The sequence below is a fragment of the Musa acuminata genome, chromosome BXJ1-8 (genome assembly GCF_036884655.1).
Source record: "Musa acuminata AAA Group cultivar baxijiao chromosome BXJ1-8, Cavendish_Baxijiao_AAA, whole genome shotgun sequence".
NCBI lineage: Eukaryota > Viridiplantae > Streptophyta > Magnoliopsida > Zingiberales > Musaceae > Musa > Musa acuminata.
Window position 1 is genome coordinate 39161206 of NC_088334.1, and position 14780 is coordinate 39175985.

General features: G+C 53.1%; 22 pseudogenes; all 22 read left to right on the forward strand.

Annotated features, from left to right (window-relative positions):
- The first annotated feature begins 487 nt into the window (after positions 1-487).
- LOC135591338 (5S ribosomal RNA) lies at positions 488-598 on the forward strand (annotated as a pseudogene).
- A 544-nt stretch (positions 599-1142) lies between these two features.
- Positions 1143-1253, forward strand: LOC135591074 (5S ribosomal RNA; annotated as a pseudogene).
- Positions 1254-1797: 544 nt separating this feature from the next.
- On the forward strand, positions 1798-1908 carry LOC135591644 (5S ribosomal RNA; annotated as a pseudogene).
- A 544-nt stretch (positions 1909-2452) lies between these two features.
- LOC135591075 (5S ribosomal RNA) lies at positions 2453-2563 on the forward strand (annotated as a pseudogene).
- Positions 2564-3107: 544 nt separating this feature from the next.
- LOC135591766 (5S ribosomal RNA) lies at positions 3108-3215 on the forward strand (annotated as a pseudogene).
- Positions 3216-3759: 544 nt separating this feature from the next.
- LOC135591076 (5S ribosomal RNA) lies at positions 3760-3870 on the forward strand (annotated as a pseudogene).
- Positions 3871-4413: 543 nt separating this feature from the next.
- LOC135591077 (5S ribosomal RNA) lies at positions 4414-4524 on the forward strand (annotated as a pseudogene).
- A 544-nt stretch (positions 4525-5068) lies between these two features.
- LOC135591495 (5S ribosomal RNA) lies at positions 5069-5179 on the forward strand (annotated as a pseudogene).
- Positions 5180-5722: 543 nt separating this feature from the next.
- On the forward strand, positions 5723-5833 carry LOC135591440 (5S ribosomal RNA; annotated as a pseudogene).
- A 544-nt stretch (positions 5834-6377) lies between these two features.
- Positions 6378-6488, forward strand: LOC135591339 (5S ribosomal RNA; annotated as a pseudogene).
- A 544-nt stretch (positions 6489-7032) lies between these two features.
- Positions 7033-7143, forward strand: LOC135591078 (5S ribosomal RNA; annotated as a pseudogene).
- Positions 7144-7687: 544 nt separating this feature from the next.
- LOC135591645 (5S ribosomal RNA) lies at positions 7688-7798 on the forward strand (annotated as a pseudogene).
- Positions 7799-8342: 544 nt separating this feature from the next.
- On the forward strand, positions 8343-8453 carry LOC135591081 (5S ribosomal RNA; annotated as a pseudogene).
- Positions 8454-8997: 544 nt separating this feature from the next.
- On the forward strand, positions 8998-9105 carry LOC135591767 (5S ribosomal RNA; annotated as a pseudogene).
- A 544-nt stretch (positions 9106-9649) lies between these two features.
- On the forward strand, positions 9650-9760 carry LOC135591082 (5S ribosomal RNA; annotated as a pseudogene).
- Positions 9761-10303: 543 nt separating this feature from the next.
- Positions 10304-10414, forward strand: LOC135591083 (5S ribosomal RNA; annotated as a pseudogene).
- Positions 10415-10958: 544 nt separating this feature from the next.
- LOC135591350 (5S ribosomal RNA) lies at positions 10959-11069 on the forward strand (annotated as a pseudogene).
- Positions 11070-11613: 544 nt separating this feature from the next.
- On the forward strand, positions 11614-11724 carry LOC135591084 (5S ribosomal RNA; annotated as a pseudogene).
- A 543-nt stretch (positions 11725-12267) lies between these two features.
- On the forward strand, positions 12268-12378 carry LOC135591646 (5S ribosomal RNA; annotated as a pseudogene).
- Positions 12379-12922: 544 nt separating this feature from the next.
- Positions 12923-13033, forward strand: LOC135591085 (5S ribosomal RNA; annotated as a pseudogene).
- A 544-nt stretch (positions 13034-13577) lies between these two features.
- Positions 13578-13688, forward strand: LOC135591086 (5S ribosomal RNA; annotated as a pseudogene).
- Positions 13689-14231: 543 nt separating this feature from the next.
- On the forward strand, positions 14232-14342 carry LOC135591755 (5S ribosomal RNA; annotated as a pseudogene).
- The last annotated feature ends 438 nt before the right edge of the window (positions 14343-14780 follow it).

Genomic DNA, 14780 nt, shown 5'->3' on the forward strand with positions numbered 1-14780 from the left:
TTTTTCCAGCATTATGGCCAACAATAAATATGTCATTAACATAAATATAGCTGGAGAATAATGAAATCATCATCTAAAAATTTCTTCATAAAACATACAATGACCATACATGGTTCTAGGATGGGTGACCCCCTGGGAAGTCCTCGTGTTGCACTCCTTTTTGCTCCCCGAGCCGCCAAAACCTCTCCCGTCGACCTCCGAGGCGATGGTTTTGGGCCTCGGAATTTGCCGTGACCGCTACGCAGTCAGTCTCGTGGGGCTCGGAGAGAGCTTTCCGGAATGGGGCCGCAATAGCGATTCCGAGTTCGTTCGAGAAAGTCCCGATGGTTTCGGCGCGCGCTTGCCATGTCCGGTACACGGTCGGCCTCGTGGGCATCGGAGGGATCCGACAATGGCGATTCCGAGATCGTTCGAGAGGTTTCGGGGCTCCGGTCGTCGATGCGCCGTCCGCGACGTGCACAAAGGCGAGGGACGACGCACACAAAACGAGTGCGATCATACCAGCACCGGATCCCATCAGAACTCCGAAGTTAAGCGTGCTTGGGCGAGAGTAGTACTAGGATGGGTGACCCCCTGGGAAGTCCTCGTGTTGCACTCTTTTTTGCGCCCCGAGCGGCCAAAAGACTTGCTTAAAACTCTCTTTTAAGCTTTTCAATTTTTCCAGCATTATGGCCAACAATAAATATGTCATTAACATATATATAGCAGGAGAATAATGAAGTCATCATCTAAAAATTTCTTCATAAAACATACAATGACCAGACATGGTTCTAGGATGGGTGACCCCCTGGGAAGTCCTCGTGTTGCACTCTTGTTTGCGCCCCGAGCGGCCAAAACCTCTCCCGTCGACCTCCGAGGCGATGGTTTTGGGCCTCGGAATTTGCCGTGACCGCTACGCAGTCAGTCTCGTGGGGCTCGGAGAGAGCTTTCCGGAATGGGGCCGCAATAGCGATTCCGAGTTCGTTCGAGAAAGTCCCGATGGTTTCGGCGCGCGCTTGCCGTGTCCGGTACACGGTCGGCCTCGTGGGCATCGGAGGGATCCGACAATGGCGATTCCGAGATCGTTCGAGAGGTTTCGGGGCTCCGGTCGTCGATGCGCCGTCCGCGACGTGCACAAAGGCGAGGGACGACGCACACAAAACGAGTGCGATCATACCAGCACCGGATCCCATCAGAACTCCGAAGTTAAGCGTGCTTGGGCGAGAGTAGTACTAGGATGGGTGACCCCCTGGGAAGTCCTCGTGTTGCACTCCTTTTTGCGCCCCGAGCGGCCAAAAGACTTGCTTAAAACTCTCTTTTAAGCTTTTCAATTTTTCCAGCATTATGGCCAACAATAAATATGTCATTAACATATATATAGCAGGAGAATAATGAAGTCATCATCTAAAAATTTCTTCATAAAACATACAATGACCAGACATGGTTCTAGGATGGGTGACCCCCTGGGAAGTCCTCATGTTGCACTCTTGTTTGCGCCCCGAGCGGCCAAAACCTCTCCCGTCGACCTCCGAGGCGATGGTTTTGGGCCTCGGAATTTGCCGTGACCGCTACATAGTCAGTCTCGTGGGGCTCGGAGAGAGCTTTCCGGAATGGGGCCGCAATAGCGATTCCGAGTTCGTTCGAGAAAGTCCCGATGGTTTCGGCGCGCGCATGCCGTGTCCGGTACGCGGTAGACCTCGTGGGCATCGGATGGATCCGACAATGACGATTCCGAGATCGTTCGAGAGGTTTCGGGGCTCCGGTCGTCGATGCGCCGTCCGCGACGTGCACAAAGGCGAGGGACGACGCACACAAAACGAGTGCGATCATACCAGCACCGGATCCCATCAGAACTCCGAAGTTAAGCGTGCTTGGGCGAGAGTAGAACTAGGATGGGTGACCCCCTGGGAAGTCCTCGTGTTGCACTCCTTTTTGCGCCCCGAGCGGCCAAAAGACTTACTTGAAACTCTCTTTTAAGCTTTTCAATTTTTCCAGCATTATGGCCAACAATAAATATGTCATTAACATATATATAGCAGGAGAATAATGAAATCATCATCTAAAAATTTCTTCATAAAACATACAATGACCAGACATGGTTCTAGGATGGGTGACCCCGTGGGAAGTCCTCGTGTTGCACTCCTTTTTGCGCCCCGAGCGGCCAAAACCTCTCCCGTCGACCTCCGAGGCGATGGTTTTGGGCCTCGGAATTTGCCATGACCGCTACGTCGTCAGTCTCGTGGGGCTCGGAGAGAGCTTTCCGGAATGGGGCCGCAATAGCGATTCCGAGTTCGTTCGAGAAAGTCCCGATGGTTTCGGCGCGCGCTTGCCGTGTCCGGTACGCGGTCGAACTCGTGGGCATCGGAGGGATCCGACAATGGCGATTCCGAGATCGTTCGAGAGGTTTCGGGGCTCCGGTCGTCGATGCGCCGTCCGCGACGTGCACAAAGGCGAGGGACGACGCACACAAAACGAGTGCGATCATACCAGCACCGGATCCCATCAGAACTCCGAAGTTAAGCGTGCTTGGGCGAGAGTAGTACTAGGATGGGTGACCCCCTGGGAAGTCCTCGTGTTGCACTCCTTTTTGCGCCCCGAGCGGCCAAAAGACTTACTTGAAACTCTCTTTTAAGCTTTTCAATTTTTCCAGCATTATGGCCAACAATAAATATGTCATTAACATATATATAGCAGGAGAATAATGAAATCATCATCTAAAAATTTCTTCATAAAACATACAATGACCAGACATGGTTCTAGGATGGGTGACCCCGTGGGAAGTCCTCGTGTTGCACTCCTTTTTGCGCCCCGAGCAGCCAAAACCTCTCCCGTCGACCTCCGAGGCGATGGTTTTGGGCCTCGGAATTTGCCATGACCGCTACGCAGTCAGTCTCGTGGGGCTCGGAGAGAGCTTTCCGGAATGGGGCCGCAATAGCGATTCCGAGTTCGTTCGAGAAAGTCCCGATGGTTTCGGCGCGCGCTTGCCGTGTCCGGTACGCGGTCGGCCTCGTGGGCATCGGAGGGATCCGACAATGGCGATTCCGAGATCGTTCGAGAGGTTTCGGGGCTCCGGTCGTCGATGCGCCGTCCGCGACGTGCACAAAGGCGAGGGACGACGCACACAAAACGAGTGCGATCATACCAGCACCGGATCCCATCAGAACTCCGAAGTTAAGCGTGCTTGGGCGAGAGTAGTACTAGGATGGGTGACCTAGGAAGTCCTCGTGTTGTACTCCTTTTTGCGCCCCGAGCGGCCAAAAGACTTACTTAAAACTCTCTTTAAAGCTTTTCAATTTTTCGAGCATTATGGCCAACAATAAATATGTCATTAACATATATATAGCAGGAGAATAATGAAATCATCATCTAAAAATTTCTTCATAAAACATACAATGACCAGACATGGTTCTAGGATGGGTGACCCCCTGGGAAGTCCTCGTGTTGCACTCCTTTTTGCGCCCTGAGCGGCCAAAACCTCTCCCGTCGACCTCCGAGGCGATGGTTTTGGGCCTCGGAATTTGCCATGACCGCTACGCTGTCAGTCTCGTGGGGCTCGGAGAGAGCTTTCCGGAATGGGGCCGCAATAGCGATTCCGAGTTCGTTCGAGAAAGTCCCGATGGTTTCGGCGCGCGCTTGCCGTGTCCGGTACGCGGTCGGCCTCGTGGGCATCGGATGGATCCGACAATGACGATTCCGAGATCGTTCGAGAGGTTTCGGGGCTCCGGTCGTCGATGCGCCGTCCGCGACGTTCACAAAGGCGAGGGACGACGCACACAAAACGAGTGCGATCATACCAGCACCGGATCCCATCAGAACTCCGAAGTTAAGCGTGCTTGGGCGAGAGTAGTACTAGGATGGGTGACCCCCTGGGAAGTCCTCGTGTTGCACTCCTTTTTGCGCCCCGAGCGGCCAAAAGACTTACTTAAACTCTCTTTTAAGCTTTTCAATTTTTCCAGCATTATGGCCAACAATAAATATGTCATTAACATATATATAGCAGGAGAATAATGAAATCATCATATAAAAATTTCTTCATAAAACATACAATGACCAGACATGGTTCTAGGATGGGTGACCCCCTGGGAAGTCCTCGTGTTGCACTCCTTTTTGCTCCCCGAGCCGCCAAAACCTCTCCCGTCGACCTCCGAGGCGATGGTTTTGGGCCTCGGAATTTGCCGTGACCGCTACATAGTCAGTCTCGTGGGGCTCGGAGAGAGCTTTCCGGAATGGGGCCGCAATAGCGATTCCGAGTTCGTTCGAGAAAGTCCCGATGGTTTCGGCGCGCGCTTGCCGTGTCCGGTACGCGGTCGGCCTCGTGGGCATCGGATGGATCCGACAATGACGATTCCGAGATCGTTCGAGAGGTTTCGGGGCTCCGGTCGTCGATGCGCCGTCCGCGACGTGCACAAAGGCGAGGGACGACGCACACAAAACGAGTGCGATCATACCAGCACCGGATCCCATCAGAACTCCGAAGTTAAGCGTGCTTGGGCGAGAGTAGTACTAGGATGGGTGACCCCCTGGGAAGTCCTCGTGTTGCACTCCTTTTTGCGCCCCGAGCGGCCAAAAGACTTACTTAAAACTCTCTTTTAAGCTTTTCAATTTTTCCAGCATTATGGCCAACAATAAATATGTCATTAATATAAATATAGCTGGAGAATAATGAAATCATCATCTAAAAATTTCTTCATAAAACATACAATGACCAGACATGGTTCTAGGATGGGTGACCCCCTGGGAAGTCCTCGTGTTGCACTCCTTTTTGCGCCCTGAGCGGCCAAAACCTCTCCCGTCGACCTCCGAGGCGATGGTTTTGGGCCTCGGAATTTGCCATGACCGCTACGCTGTCAGTCTCGTGGGGCTCGGAGAGAGCTTTCCGGAATGGGGCCGCAATAGCGATTCCGAGTTCGTTCGAGAAAGTCCCGATGGTTTCGGCGCGCGCTTGCCGTGTCCGGTACGCGGTCGGCCTCGTGGGCATCGGATGGATCCGACAATGACGATTCCGAGATCGTTCGAGAGGTTTCGGGGCTCCGGTCGTCGATGCGCCGTCCGCGACGTTCACAAAGGCGAGGGACGACGCACACAAAACGAGTGCGATCATACCAGCACCGGATCCCATCAGAACTCCGAAGTTAAGCGTGCTTGGGCGAGAGTAGTAGTAGGATGGGTGACCCCCTGGGAAGTCCTCGTGTTGCACTCCTTTTTGCGCCCCGAGCGGCCAAAAGACTTACTTAAACTCTCTTTTAAGCTTTTCAATTTTTCCAGCATTATGGCCAACAATAAATATGTCATTAACATATATATAGCAGGAGAATAATGAAATCATCATCTAAAAATTTCTTCATAAAACATACAATGACCAGACATGGTTCTAGGATGGGTGACCCCCTGGGAAGTCCTCGTGTTGCACTCCTTTTTGCTCCCCGAGCCGCCAAAACCTCTCCCGTCGACCTCCGAGGCGATGGTTTTGGGCCTCGGAATTTGCCGTGACCGCTACATAGTCAGTCTCGTGGGGCTCGGAGAGAGCTTTCCGGAATGGGGCCGCAAGAGCGATTCCGAGTTCGTTCGAGAAAGTCCCGATGGTTTCGGCGCGCGCTTGCCGTGTCCGGTACACGGTCGGCCTCGTGGGCATCGGATGGATCCGACAATGACGATTCCGAGATCGTTCGAGAGGTTTCGGGGCTCCGGTCGTCGATGCGCCGTCCGCGACGTGCACAAAGGCGAGGGACGACGCACACAAAACGAGTGCGATCATACCAGCACCGGATCCCATCAGAACTCCGAAGTTAAGCTTGCTTGGGCGAGAGTAGTACTAGGATGGGTGACCCCCGGGGAAGTCCTCGTGTTGCACTCCTTTTTGCGCCCCGAGCGGCCAAAAGACTTACTTAAAACTCTCTTTTAAGCTTTTCAATTTTTCCAGCATTATGGCCAACAATAAATATGTCATTAACATAAATATAGCTGGAGAATAATGAAATCATCATCTAAAAATTTCTTCATAAAACATACAATGACCATACATGGTTCTAGGATGGGTGACCCCCTGGGAAGTCCTCGTGTTGCACTCCTTTTTGCTCCCCGAGCCGCCAAAACCTCTCCCGTCGACCTCCGAGGCGATGGTTTTGGGCCTCGGAATTTGCCGTGACCGCTACGCAGTCAGTCTCGTGGGGCTCGGAGAGAGCTTTCCGGAATGGGGCCGCAATAGCGATTCCGAGTTCGTTCGAGAAAGTCCCGATGGTTTCGGCGCGCGCTTGCCATGTCCGGTACACGGTCGGCCTCGTGGGCATCGGAGGGATCCGACAATGGCGATTCCGAGATCGTTCGAGAGGTTTCGGGGCTCCGGTCGTCGATGCGCCGTCCGCGACGTGCACAAAGGCGAGGGACGACGCACACAAAACGAGTGCGATCATACCAGCACCGGATCCCATCAGAACTCCGAAGTTAAGCGTGCTTGGGCGAGAGTAGTACTAGGATGGGTGACCCCCTGGGAAGTCCTCGTGTTGCACTCTTTTTTGCGCCCCGAGCGGCCAAAAGACTTGCTTAAAACTCTCTTTTAAGCTTTTCAATTTTTCCAGCATTATGGCCAACAATAAATATGTCATTAACATATATATAGCAGGAGAATAATGAAGTCATCATCTAAAAATTTCTTCATAAAACATACAATGACCAGACATGGTTCTAGGATGGGTGACCCCCTGGGAAGTCCTCGTGTTGCACTCTTGTTTGCGCCCCGAGCGGCCAAAACCTCTCCCGTCGACCTCCGAGGCGATGGTTTTGGGCCTCGGAATTTGCCGTGACCGCTACGCAGTCAGTCTCGTGGGGCTCGGAGAGAGCTTTCCGGAATGGGGCCGCAATAGCGATTCCGAGTTCGTTCGAGAAAGTCCCGATGGTTTCGGCGCGCGCTTGCCGTGTCCGGTACACGGTCGGCCTCGTGGGCATCGGAGGGATCCGACAATGGCGATTCCGAGATCGTTCGAGAGGTTTCGGGGCTCCGGTCGTCGATGCGCCGTCCGCGACGTGCACAAAGGCGAGGGACGACGCACACAAAACGAGTGCGATCATACCAGCACCGGATCCCATCAGAACTCCGAAGTTAAGCGTGCTTGGGCGAGAGTAGTACTAGGATGGGTGACCCCCTGGGAAGTCCTCGTGTTGCACTCCTTTTTGCGCCCCGAGCGGCCAAAAGACTTGCTTAAAACTCTCTTTTAAGCTTTTCAATTTTTCCAGCATTATGGCCAACAATAAATATGTCATTAACATATATATAGCAGGAGAATAATGAAGTCATCATCTAAAAATTTCTTCATAAAACATACAATGACCAGACATGGTTCTAGGATGGGTGACCCCCTGGGAAGTCCTCATGTTGCACTCTTGTTTGCGCCCCGAGCGGCCAAAACCTCTCCCGTCGACCTCCGAGGCGATGGTTTTGGGCCTCGGAATTTGCCGTGACCGCTACATAGTCAGTCTCGTGGGGCTCGGAGAGAGCTTTCCGGAATGGGGCCGCAATAGCGATTCCGAGTTCGTTCGAGAAAGTCCCGATGGTTTCGGCGCGCGCTTGCCGTGTCCGGTACGCGGTAGACCTCGTGGGCATCGGATGGATCCGACAATGACGATTCCGAGATCGTTCGAGAGGTTTCGGGGCTCCGGTCGTCGATGCGCCGTCCGCGACGTGCACAAAGGCGAGGGACGACGCACACAAAACGAGTGCGATCATACCAGCACCGGATCCCATCAGAACTCCGAAGTTAAGCGTGCTTGGGCGAGAGTAGAACTAGGATGGGTGACCCCCTGGGAAGTCCTCGTGTTGCACTCCTTTTTGCGCCCCGAGCGGCCAAAAGACTTACTTGAAACTCTCTTTTAAGCTTTTCAATTTTTCCAGCATTATGGCCAACAATAAATATGTCATTAACATATATATAGCAGGAGAATAATGAAATCATCATCTAAAAATTTCTTCATAAAACATACAATGACCAGACATGGTTCTAGGATGGGTGACCCCGTGGGAAGTCCTCGTGTTGCACTCCTTTTTGCGCCCCGAGCGGCCAAAACCTCTCCCGTCGACCTCCGAGGCGATGGTTTTGGGCCTCGGAATTTGCCATGACCGCTACGTCGTCAGTCTCGTGGGGCTCGGAGAGAGCTTTCCGGAATGGGGCCGCAATAGCGATTCCGAGTTCGTTCGAGAAAGTCCCGATGGTTTCGGCGCGCGCTTGCCGTGTCCGGTACGCGGTCGAACTCGTGGGCATCGGAGGGATCCGACAATGGCGATTCCGAGATCGTTCGAGAGGTTTCGGGGCTCCGGTCGTCGATGCGCCGTCCGCGACGTGCACAAAGGCGAGGGACGACGCACACAAAACGAGTGCGATCATACCAGCACCGGATCCCATCAGAACTCCGAAGTTAAGCGTGCTTGGGCGAGAGTAGTACTAGGATGGGTGACCCCCTGGGAAGTCCTCGTGTTGCACTCCTTTTTGCGCCCCGAGCGGCCAAAAGACTTACTTGAAACTCTCTTTTAAGCTTTTCAATTTTTCCAGCATTATGGCCAACAATAAATATGTCATTAACATATATATAGCAGGAGAATAATGAAATCATCATCTAAAAATTTCTTCATAAAACATACAATGACCAGACATGGTTCTAGGATGGGTGACCCCGTGGGAAGTCCTCGTGTTGCACTCCTTTTTGCGCCCCGAGCAGCCAAAACCTCTCCCGTCGACCTCCGAGGCGATGGTTTTGGGCCTCGGAATTTGCCATGACCGCTACGCAGTCAGTCTCGTGGGGCTCGGAGAGAGCTTTCCGGAATGGGGCCGCAATAGCGATTCCGAGTTCGTTCGAGAAAGTCCCGATGGTTTCGGCGCGCGCTTGCCGTGTCCGGTACGCGATCGGCCTCGTGGGCATCGGAGGGATCCGACAATGGCGATTCCGAGATCGTTCGAGAGGTTTCGGGGCTCCGGTCGTCGATGCGCCGTCCGCGACGTGCACAAAGGCGAGGGACGACGCACACAAAACGAGTGCGATCATACCAGCACCGGATCCCATCAGAACTCCGAAGTTAAGCGTGCTTGGGCGAGAGTAGTACTAGGATGGGTGACCTAGGAAGTCCTCGTGTTGTACTCCTTTTTGCGCCCCGAGCGGCCAAAAGACTTACTTAAAACTCTCTTTAAAGCTTTTCAATTTTTCGAGCATTATGGCCAACAATAAATATGTCATTAACATATATATAGCAGGAGAATAATGAAATCATCATCTAAAAATTTCTTCATAAAACATACAATGACCAGACATGGTTCTAGGATGGGTGACCCCCTGGGAAGTCCTCGTGTTGCACTCCTTTTTGCGCCCTGAGCGGCCAAAACCTCTCCCGTCGACCTCCGAGGCGATGGTTTTGGGCCTCGGAATTTGCCATGACCGCTACGCTGTCAGTCTCGTGGGGCTCGGAGAGAGCTTTCCGGAATGGGGCCGCAATAGCGATTCCGAGTTCGTTCGAGAAAGTCCCGATGGTTTCGGCGCGCGCTTGCCGTGTCCGGTACGCGGTCGGCCTCGTGGGCATCGGATGGATCCGACAATGACGATTCCGAGATCGTTCGAGAGGTTTCGGGGCTCCGGTCGTCGATGCGCCGTCCGCGACGTTCACAAAGGCGAGGGACGACGCACACAAAACGAGTGCGATCATACCAGCACCGGATCCCATCAGAACTCCGAAGTTAAGCGTGCTTGGGCGAGAGTAGTACTAGGATGGGTGACCCCCTGGGAAGTCCTCGTGTTGCACTCCTTTTTGCGCCCCGAGCGGCCAAAAGACTTACTTAAACTCTCTTTTAAGCTTTTCAATTTTTCCAGCATTATGGCCAACAATAAATATGTCATTAACATATATATAGCAGGAGAATAATGAAATCATCATATAAAAATTTCTTCATAAAACATACAATGACCAGACATGGTTCTAGGATGGGTGACCCCCTGGGAAGTCCTCGTGTTGCACTCCTTTTTGCTCCCCGAGCCGCCAAAACCTCTCCCGTCGACCTCCGAGGCGATGGTTTTGGGCCTCGGAATTTGCCGTGACCGCTACATAGTCAGTCTCGTGGGGCTCGGAGAGAGCTTTCCGGAATGGGGCCGCAATAGCGATTCCGAGTTCGTTCGAGAAAGTCCCGATGGTTTCGGCGCGCGCTTGCCGTGTCCGGTACGCGGTCGGCCTCGTGGGCATCGGATGGATCCGACAATGACGATTCCGAGATCGTTCGAGAGGTTTCGGGGCTCCGGTCGTCGATGCGCCGTCCGCGACGTGCACAAAGGCGAGGGACGACGCACACAAAACGAGTGCGATCATACCAGCACCGGATCCCATCAGAACTCCGAAGTTAAGCGTGCTTGGGCGAGAGTAGTACTAGGATGGGTGACCCCCTGGGAAGTCCTCGTGTTGCACTCCTTTTTGCGCCCCGAGCGGCCAAAAGACTTACTTAAAACTCTCTTTTAAGCTTTTCAATTTTTCCAGCATTATGGCCAACAATAAATATGTCATTAACATAAATATAGCTGGAGAATAATGAAATCATCATCTAAAAATTTCTTCATAAAACATACAATGACCAGACATGGTTCTAGGATGGGTGACCCCCTGGGAAGTCCTCGTGTTGCACTCCTTTTTGCTCCCCGAGCCGCCAAAACCTCTCCCGTCGACCTCCGAGGCGATGGTTTTGGGCCTCGGAATTTGCCGTGACCGCTACGCAGTCAGTCTCGTGGGGCTCGGAGAGAGCTTTCCGGAATGGGGCCGCAATAGCGATTCCGAGTTCGTTCGAGAAAGTCCCGATGGTTTCGGCGCGCGCTTGCCGTGTCCGGTACACGGTCGGCCTCGTGGGCATCGGAGGGATCCGACAATGGCGATTCCGAGATCGTTCGAGAGGTTTCGGGGCTCCGGTCATCGATGCGCCGTCCGCGACGTGCACAAAGGCGAGGGACGACGCACACAAAACGAGTGCGATCATACCAGCACCGGATCCCATCAGAACTCCGAAGTTAAGCGTGCTTGGGCGAGAGTAGTACTAGGATGGGTGACCCCTTGGGAAGTCCTCGTGTTGCACTCCTTTTTGCGCCCCGAGCGGCCAAAAGACTTGCTTAAAACTCTCTTTTAAGCTTTTCAATTTTTCCAGCATTATGGCCAACAATAAATATGTCATTAACATATATATAGCAGGAGAATAATGAAGTCATCATCTAAAAATTTCTTCATAAAACATACAATGACCAGACATGGTTCTAGGATGGGTGACCCCCTGGGAAGTCCTCGTGTTGCACTCTTGTTTGCGCCCCGAGCGGCCAAAACCTCTCCCGTCGACCTCCGAGGCGATGGTTTTGGGCCTCGGAATTTGCCGTGACCGCTACATAGTCAGTCTCGTGGGGCTCGGAGAGAGCTTTCCGGAATGGGGCCGCAATAGCGATTCCGAGTTCGTTCGAGAAAGTCCCGATGGTTTCGGCGCGCGCTTGCCGTGTTCGGTACGCGGTCGGCCTCGTGGGCATCGGATGGATCCGACAATGACGATTCCGAGATCGTTCGAGAGGTTTCGGGGCTCCGGTCGTCGATGCGCCGTCCGCGACGTGCACAAAGGCGAGGGACGACGCACACAAAACGAGTGCGATCATACCAGCACCGGATCCCATCAGAACTCCGAAGTTAAGCGTGCTTGGGCGAGAGTAGTACTAGGATGGGTGACCCCCTGGGAAGTCCTCGTGTTGCACTCCTTTTTGCGCCCCGAGCGGCCAAAAGACTTACTTAAACTCTCTTTTAAGCTTTTCAATTTTTCCAGCATTATGGCCAACAATAAATATGTCATTAACATATATATAGCAGGAGAATAATGAAATCATCATCTAAAAATTTCTTCATAAAACATACAATGACCAGACATGGTTCTAGGATGGGTGACCCCCTGGGAAGTCCTCGTGTTGCACTCCTTTTTGCGCCCCGAGCGGCCAAAACCTCTCCCGTCGACCTCCGAGGCGATGGTTTTGGGCCTCGGAATTTGCCGTGACCGCTACACAGTCAGTCTCGTGGGGCTCGGAGAGAGCTTTCCGGAATGGGGCCGCAATAGCGATTCCGAGTTCGTTCGAGAAAGTCCCGATGGTTTCGGCGCGCGCTTGCCGTGTCCGGTACGCGGTAGACCTCGTGGGCATCGGATGGATCCGACAATGACGATTCCGAGATCGTTCGAGAGGTTTCGGGGCTCCGGTCGTCGATGCGCCGTCCGCGACGTGCTCAAAGGCGAGGGACGACGCACACAAAACGAGTGCGATCATACCAGCACCGGATCCCATCAGAACTCCGAAGTTAAGCGTGCTTGGGCGAGAGTAGAACTAGGATGGGTGACCCCCTGGGAAGTCCTCGTGTTGCACTCCTTTTTGCGCCCCGAGCGGCCAAAAGACTTACTTGAAACTCTCTTTTAAACTTTTCAATTTTTCCAGCATTATGGCCAACAATAAATATGTCATTAACATATATATAGCAGGAGAATAATGAAATCATCATCTAAAAATTTCTTCATAAAACATACAATGACCAGACATGGTTCTAGGATGGGTGACCCCGTGGGAAGTCCTCGTGTTGCACTCCTTTTTGCGCCCCGAGCGGCCAAAACCTCTCCCGTCGACCTCCGAGGCGATGGTTTTGGGCCTCGGAATTTGCCATGACCGCTACGTCGTCAGTCTCGTGGGGCTCGGAGAGAGCTTTCCGGAATGGGGCCGCAATAGCGATTCCGAGTTCGTTCGAGAAAGTCCCGATGGTTTCGGCGCGCGCTTGCCGTGTCCGGTACGCGGTCGGCCTCGTGGGCATCGGAGGGATCCGACAATGGCGATTCCGAGATCGTTCGAGAGGTTTCGGGGCTCCGGTCGTCGATGCGCCGTCCGCGACGTGCACAAAGGCGAGGGACGACGCACACAAAACGAGTGCGATCATACCAGCACCGGATCCCATCAGAACTCCGAAGTTAAGCGTGCTTGGGCGAGAGTAGTACTAGGATGGGTGACCCCCTGGGAAGTCCTCGTGTTGCACTCCTTTTTGCGCCCCGAACAGCCAAAAGACTTACTTAAAACTCTCTTTAAAGCTTTTCAATTTTTCGAGCATTATGGCCAACAATAAATATGTCATTAACATATATATAGCAGGAGAATAATGAAATCATCATCTAAAAATTTCTTCATAAAACATACAATGACCAGACATGGTTCTAGGATGGGTGACCCCCTGGGAAGTCCTCATGTTGCACTCCTTTTTGCGCCCTGAGCGGCCAAAACCTCTCCCGTCGACCTCCGAGGCGATGGTTTTGGGCCTCGGAATTTGCCGTGACCGCTACGCTGTCAGTCTCGTGGGGCTCGGAGAGAGCTTTCCGGAATGGGGCCGCAATAGCGATTCCGAGTTCGTTCGAGAAAGTCCCGATGGTTTCGGCGCGCGCTTGCCGTGTCCGGTACGCGGTCGGCCTCGTGGGCATCAGATGGATCCGACAATGACGATTCCGAGATCGTTCGAGAGGTTTCAGGGCTCCGGTCGTCGATGCGCCGTCCGCGACGTGCACAAAGGCGAGGGACGACGCACACAAAACGAGTGCGATCATACCAGCACCGGATCCCATCAGAACTCCGAAGTTAAGCGTGCTTGGGCGAGAGTAGTACTAGGATGGGTGACCCCCTGGGAAGTCCTCGTGTTGCACTCCTTTTTGCGCCCCGAGCGGCCAAAAGACTTACTTAAACTCTCTTTTAAGCTTTTCAATTTTTCAAGCATTATGGCCAACAATAAATATGTCATTAACATATATATAGCAGGAGAATAATGAAATCATCATCTAAAAATTTCTTCATAAAACATACAATGACCAGACATGGTTCTAGGATGGGTGACCCCCTGGGAAGTCCTCGTGTTGCACTCCTTTTTGCTCCCCGAGCCGCCAAAACCTCTCCCGTCGACCTCCGAGGCGATGGTTTTGGGCCTCGGAATTTGCCATGACAGCTACGCAGTCAGTCTCGTGGGGCTCGGAGAGAGCTTTCCGGAATGGGGCCGCCATAGCGATTCCGAGTTCGTTCGAGAAAGTCCCGATGGTTTCGGCACGCGCTTGCCGTGTCCGGTATGCGGTCGGCCTCGTGGGCATCGGAGGGATCCGACAATGGCGATTCCAAGATCGTTCGAGAGGTTTCGGGGCTCCGGTCGTCGATGCGCCGTCCGCGACGTGCACAAAGGCGAGGGACGACGCACACAAAACGAGTGCGATCATACCAGCACCGGATCCCATCAGAACTCCGAAGTTAAGCGTGCTTGGGCGAGAGTAGACCTAGGATGGGTGACCCCCTGGGAAGTCCTCGTGTTGCACTCCTTTTTGCGCCCCGAGCGGCCAAAAGACTTACTTAAAACTCTCTTTAAAGCTTTTCAATTTTTCGAGCATTATGGCCAACAATAAATATGTCATTAACATATATATAGCAGGAGAATAATGAAATCATCATCTAAAAATTTCTTCATAAAACATACAATGACCAGACATGGTTCTAGGATGGGTGACCCCCTGGGAAGTCCTCGTGTTGCACTCCTTTTTGCGCCCCGAGCGGCCAAAACCTCTCCCGTCGACCTCCGAGGCGATGGTTTTGGGCCTCGGAATTTGCCGTGACCGCTAAGCAGTCAGTCTCGTGGGGCTCGGAGAGAGCTTTCCGGAATGGGGCCGCAATAGCGATTCCGAGTTCGTTCGAGAAAGTCCCGATGGTTTCGGCGCGCGCTTGCCGTGTCCGGTACGCGGTAGACCTCGTGGGCATCGGAT